Raw genomic sequence first — 6,599 nt, forward strand, 5'->3', positions numbered from 1 at the left:
GTTGTGATTAGGACATAATTACCATGCTTGATTGAATGTTTGGATATCTTGTGGATCTTGTAGAGGTAATTCCTCATTCGATTTTATGAGGATCTCCGTGACAGAAACATGCCCGTGTAAGGACATTTGAGGGAGAATCTTGGAGGTGAAATAGGGTCATTCAAGGGGGGTAGGATAGATTTATGCATTAATCTTTATACCTAGATACGTTTGATGAGAGATGAATTCTTATGTTGATTATCCGAGGGGCGCACGTGACAGGCAAACTCGTGTAAGGACAACATAGGTTCATCCCTATTTGATCATATTTAGGTATAGATTTCAGTCCTAGGTCGGTTGTCTATTGCAAGAGAGAACGGACAACCTTCTACAAATGATGGACAATTGAGGAATAAGATTTGGTAGATCATTTACATTGAATAACATCACAAAGAAACCTAAATCCTAGTATATATTCCCCTCCATTCACTGCGCTCATTCTCTCCCTCTTTACTCTCTTTCTTTTCTCTTCTATTTCTCATCCTAACATTTGTAAACCACTTTTCGATTGTCTAGATAATTCGCTATGCAAAGTTAACTAGTGCTTAATCAACAATCCCTATGGATATGATAATATTTTATATTACTGACGACGTAACCGTACACTTGCGGTGACGTAACAATGCTCAAGTCAGTCACCAGCGATGTGGAAGCAAGGAAGCAAAGGAGCGGAGCAAAAGAAGTAGAGTAACAATAACAACAGTAATCTTAGCATACCTCCATTGAAGCTTTGAGCTCCTTACATACGACTCCGGGAGCATGTATGCACATTTCTCGAGGCATGCACGCTTCTCAAAGTTTTCTTGAAAAGACATGTCAGGAAAGTGCCCCTGATACCATACCTTAACAGCCCGAGCATATCTCTAACGTGACAGTGGAAGCTTCCGTCGTACGATCCTCTGCCTGATCATGCCGCCAAACATGTCATCTGTCGGTGGCACGGGTTCCTAGATAGATATCGCCTGATCCTCCTTTTGTCCGTTATAGGGTCGAGCCTCGCCCGCTCGGCCAGCCATCAACCACCCGGACGATCTTGTCCTTAGGCCGAGCGGAGTGGCCACTCGGCCAACATTCCACTGTCCGAGCTCCGCTGTTGTGCCGTGCGGTGGAGTTGTGCCCGAATGTAGTATGCTCGGTCGTGATCCTGCTTTGCCGGTTCTGAGGTTCGATGTAAGTTTGAGCGAGCCGGTCGCTTGACGCATGCTTCGCCTGTATATGGTTCTCTGAGCGTCGGAAGCTCGGTACGTGACCGAGCTGTGATAACATCGGATTCATATTGGCTTGGCTCTCCTTTATCCCGGTCGAACAAGTTGGTTGCCCGACCAGACACTGATACAGGAGCGTTGACTGCCTTGACTTTGACCTCCACCGTAGCAGTGACCCTTTACGGGGTGGGCCCCTCCTTATCACCAGATCACTAGGTAAAAGGGTTAGATAACCCAACACCTAACTTTAATCCATGTGTCATTTATCAAAACCTTAGTTTGATCATTTGTGCTAACTGCACCAACATATACAACCGGTCGGCTAAAGGTCCGGCTGAGATATCTTCAGGGTACAACATTGTCAAAGAATATAACAACCTATCAGAGAGTAACAACTATTCGTTAGAGAATATTCATCTATTATAATATATGCATTAAATGAAACTTTGTTCGTAGATGATTATACATCTTCCATTAGTAGATAGAATATTCTATTAATCGTCTCATTAATGGCGTAAGTTATAAAAGGGTGCACATGTGTAACAGAAGATTCCTCAGATGGTGACTGTAAATCTCCCAAGCTATATGTCTTCCTTTACTTGACAAATGCTGACGCCCGACATTTTCTGCCACCTGATGATTACAGAGGTTATAAAATGTGGTATACAAAGGGGGTTCCTCTTCATTGGCCAGGTATGCATAAATGCTCACACGCTTTACAATAATTCATCTTTTTCTTTCCACTTGGGTGATCTATTAACTTGAGCTTCGAAATGCCTGTGTCAGAGACCTCTTCTCTGATTCTCGCTCTAATGTTCTGTGGGATTGATTTGTCATGTGCGCAGGAGGAGGAAGATGCTTAGGGTCCCTTCTTTGCTCCAGCTCATCAACTTTTTCCTCCGTTCAAAGTCTTCTCCCAGTCAATGACACAACCACCTACCCAGCACGACATCTCTTCAATTTTCAGATAGGATCAAATTTGGTGTCATATGTGGGAGTCTTCGCCTGAATTTGAAACATAGAGATGAAAAAAGCTGGACAATTTACCACCGTCACTTTATCTTAAGAAGATTTTGACCAGTTGGTAGCAGACAGAGCCCAAAAGTTAATGCAACAACAACAATAAGTAGCAACCGGTAGTACTTTACCGCACGACCCTACCACATGAATGACAGCCCCTCAAACTAAAAGAGGAGCCTGAGTAGAAGGCCCAACTAGGCCCCAACCAATCCCTCCAACAGCCGGCCTCGTGCAGTCGCCTATTCCCCAGTCAACTTGTCACCTGTACCACACTCACCTATTGCATGCCATCGGGCACTATTCTGTCGTCGTTCGAAGGTATGGGTCGAGAGCAAAGACCCCAAGTTTCTTCGTCAGCAGATGCACCCGCTTGGGATTTACGCAAAGGGAAAGCCCCGATGACCAGCGAATCCCCCGAGCATATTAGCATGTTGTTCTCCCATTACATATTGGAGGACAAACTACCGAACCGCTTCCGACCGCTGACGATCGAAGAGTACGGAGGGACAATTGACCCATAAGACCACCTCATAAAGTTCGAGAATGATACCATCCTCCACCAGTACACAGACAATGTGAAGTGTTGAGTGTTCCTCACTACACTCTCTGACTCAGTACAGAGGTGGTTCAACCGATTGTCGACCGAATCCATCTATTGTTTCAAAGATTTCTACAAGGCTTTCCTCCACCACTTTGCCAGCAGTTGCCGGTCCCATAAAACCACCTTGGCCCTTTTTACGCTCAAGCAGGGGCTCAAGGAAACGCTCAGAGTCTATATCAAAAAATTCAACCAAGTGGTCATAGATATTCCATTGGTCACCCCATAGATTCTTGTGAGTATCTTCTCTCAAGGGCTCACAGATAGTGAGTTTTTTCATTCATTGATCAAGAAACCCCCGCGGGATTTTGATCACTTACTTAGCCGGTCGACCAAGTACATTAATGTAGAAGAAAGAGGTTATCACACCTGCTTCGGTCCCAACTTCCAAACGCCGAGCGACTCCTCCGCTTATTCTTCATAAAGGACCCCAAGTAGGTCCTCATCATCAAGAACCCATCCTCAAGCTGTATAACATGTGGAGTCTGAGTGGAGGAGATTCCCCGAGCCCCCTAGATAGGCTCCGCCAAAATTTTACACATATCACCGATAGAAAACACACAACACTCAAGATTGTTATCATTATAATCTTGAGAAGTGTTAGGTGGCTAACCAAGGATTCCGCCATCGTTCTCCGTCACATAACCACCTATGTTATCAAAGGCCTAACGACCCCCCAAGGGACTATCAAAGTGCCGAGCAACGCTAAAGAATACCCCACCAATAGGAAGACTAGGCCCGACGCGGCAAGAGGAGAACTGTAATAATGTCGCTTGGGGGATATTGGCACGATAGTCGAAGGCTGAATTGATGAAGATTCTAACCGGGTGAGAAATTTGTACGCTTACCGACTAGAGATCCACGCGGTCAGCTACAGTCAGGAGCAAGCCCAAGGACCTGAAATAAGCTTTAGACCCAAGGATTTAGAAGGGGTGGAAGTACCCCATTATGATGTTTTAATAATTAAGGCTATTATAGATAATTATAACATCCATCACACTTTTGTTAACACAGGCAGCTTGGTCAACATCATCTTCAAACAAGCATTTGAGCAGTTGCAGATTGATAAGAGCGAGCTCTAGCCTATGATGACTCTGCTGTATGGATTCACGGCAATGAGGTCCATCTCAAATTAAGTTGGTTATATCTGATCCTTAGGGGAAGAGCCCCTGATGAGGATGTGCCGATTAACTTTCATAGTGGTGGATGCACCCTTAGTGTACAATGACATTTTGGATCGACTAGCTCTAAATGAATTTCAGAATGTAGTTTCGAGTTTCTGGCAGAAAATAAAGTTCTCTGTGGATGATCAGATCAAGGAAGTTAAATAAAATCAACTGCTAGCACACAAGTGCTATGTTGATATCATCAAGACGGAGGCTAATGTCACTCAAAAGAGTCAGCGAATGGAGGTCAACACTATTCGCAAAGCGACCCCGACACTTATTTATGAAGAAAAGGAGGAGGTTCAGATTCAACTGGGTCGACCGAAGGCTACCACCCAGATAGCAGCCAACTTGGCTCCAGAACTTAAGGCAGAGTTGGTTGCATGTCTAACACATAATAATAATGTCTTTGCTTGAGAGCCCAAAGAGATCTCAAGCGTATCACCAACAGTTATAGAGCACATCCACCATGTCTATCGGGACGCCCAACCGGTTAAACAGAGGAAGTGGGACTTCAGAGCCAACCAAAATAAAATCATCCAGACAGAGGTAGATAAATTACTAGAGGCTGACTATATTCGAGAAGTACAGTTCCCGAACTGACTATCGAACGTGGTCCTGATGTTGTAAAATACCAAAAATAGGCGAATATTAATAAGGGAATTTTCTGGAATTTTTGGAAATTTTTCGGGAATTTTTCATAGCTCGTATGGACGAGTTTACGGGATAAAAACGGGGCTCCGGGAAGGCCTGTTTTGGATACCCGTTTAAGTGAGGAAATGTTTTATTTATAAATACCTTTTTACTCTTTTTCTTTTATTTTCCCCCTCGCCGTTTCTTTCTTCCCCGCACCCTCACTCGAGCCTCGCCCGCGCCTCTTCTGTTCCTCTCGCCGAACTCGGCACCGAGCCTTCTTCCCCGCCAAATGCTGTGCCCTAACTGCCACTCGGCGGTTCCTTCTCCTCGTCGCGTGCCCTAGTCCTTACCCGTGCCTATTTCATTTCGGCGTCGATCTTTTTCCTTCCCTAAGTCTTGACGCCGTGCCCTAGTTTTTTTCTTCTCGCCACGAGCTCTCGCCGGCTGAACCCTTCTTCCCTTCTGTTTTCTACCTCCGGCCGCCGAGCAAAGCTGTCTTCTATGTGCCCTAGCCGCGAGCCACCCGAGCACCATCGCACCTCTGTCCTAGGTGACGGCCAAAGGGGGAAAGGACCGTTCCCTAGATCTATTCCTCACTGCCGCACGAAACAGCGCCACCAGCCGGTCTCATCGGGCCCTAGCATTGTCGCCGGATCCTTGATCACCTCTGATCAGTGGAGAGGAAGAAGGTAAGATTGATTGGAATTTAGTCGTTGCTTAATTTGTTATCTCCAATTCTTGATTTCAATTGGATCTGACCAGTGGGAAAGATTTTCAGCAGGGAGATTGTACTAGGTGGGTAGTTCTTGGTCCGACCCATCTTGATCCAGCGTTAACAGTGGCTAGGTAGTGAGGTAAGAAGTAGAGAATTATATCTTTGTTATAGACTCTATGTTGTTTGGACTATTGTGATGATAGATTTGATTTAGGTATGAGGTAATCAATTTGTACATGTGTATTTGCTGACTAACGATCCATACTCTAGGTTAACCAGAGGTATTTGGTTGGAACGACAGCAGGCGTCTTCGGCAGTGACTCAACAGCCGAATATGCATATTTGGGTGAGTTTTGGATTGAGGTAAATGCATTGTTGTTAGTATAAATGGATTTTGGAGTTAGTAAATCTATTATGGTTTGTGTAATTTGGATTGGTTGAATATCATGATGGAATGTATGTCGTTAGGCTCATTGAATTGATTTTTCATACGTGGAGTGTTTGATTATTGATCGAGGATCATTGGATTTATTCGATGAGTTAGGAATGTTGGATTAAACCTGACTCAATCAAATGGATTGGATGAATCGAAATTTATCGTTGCATTGAGGTTTCCTTAATTGGTTTTAGGGATTTTATTTAGCTATTTAACCCATGTGAATTTAGCTAAATAAAATATATTGATACAGGACTCTGATTCGAGATGAGCATCTCAACGTCAGATTTGGACTGGATTGGACCTTCTATTTGAGGCGGGTACCTCTTGACTTATCTTTTATGATATTGTCTTTGGATATGCATAGTATTTTATAACTACAAGCAATGAACATGTTTGTCTTTGGTATGTCATTGTTTGATATCCTTAGCATGTTAGGTTTATCGCCTGTGACGTATCCGTGCTTATATCATGTGATTTATTGCCATGAGTACTGTGTTACCATGAGTATCTTAGTTTCTAGAATAAGTGACATACCATGTTTTACTGAGGTTAGGACTAGGTTCTGGACTTTTGGTTTCAGTCATGTGTATCGAGATTATCTGATACTTAGGTTTTATGCCATGACTGGCTTGTGTACCTCTATTTGTATATCACATAGGATTCGTGTACATAGATATGAAATCTTTGATATGTGTCTATTGTTGGTACATATGTTATGGAAGGGAGATATGTTTAGGATCTAGGTTGTTATACCATAGAGGACCTGTATACCCTAGATCTG

At 43.8% G+C, this 6,599-nt stretch overlaps 1 long non-coding RNA gene across 2 annotated transcripts; it reads left to right on the top strand.

The window, feature by feature from the left end:
• Positions 1–4,738: 4,738 nt before the first annotated feature.
• On the top strand, positions 4,739–6,132 carry LOC122039862. Of its 2 annotated transcripts, XR_006128413.1 has the most exons (4): positions 4,739–5,353; positions 5,443–5,518; positions 5,650–5,725; positions 6,069–6,132. It is a non-coding gene; the product is annotated as an uncharacterized LOC122039862 (long non-coding RNA). The 2 variants fall into 2 exon arrangements; XR_006128412.1 differs by having other exon boundaries at positions 5,650–6,112.
• The last annotated feature ends 467 nt before the right edge of the window (positions 6,133–6,599 follow it).

Source organism: Zingiber officinale, chromosome 2A, assembly GCF_018446385.1.
Source record: "Zingiber officinale cultivar Zhangliang chromosome 2A, Zo_v1.1, whole genome shotgun sequence".
In the NCBI taxonomy this organism is placed as follows: Eukaryota; Viridiplantae; Streptophyta; class Magnoliopsida; order Zingiberales; family Zingiberaceae; genus Zingiber; species Zingiber officinale.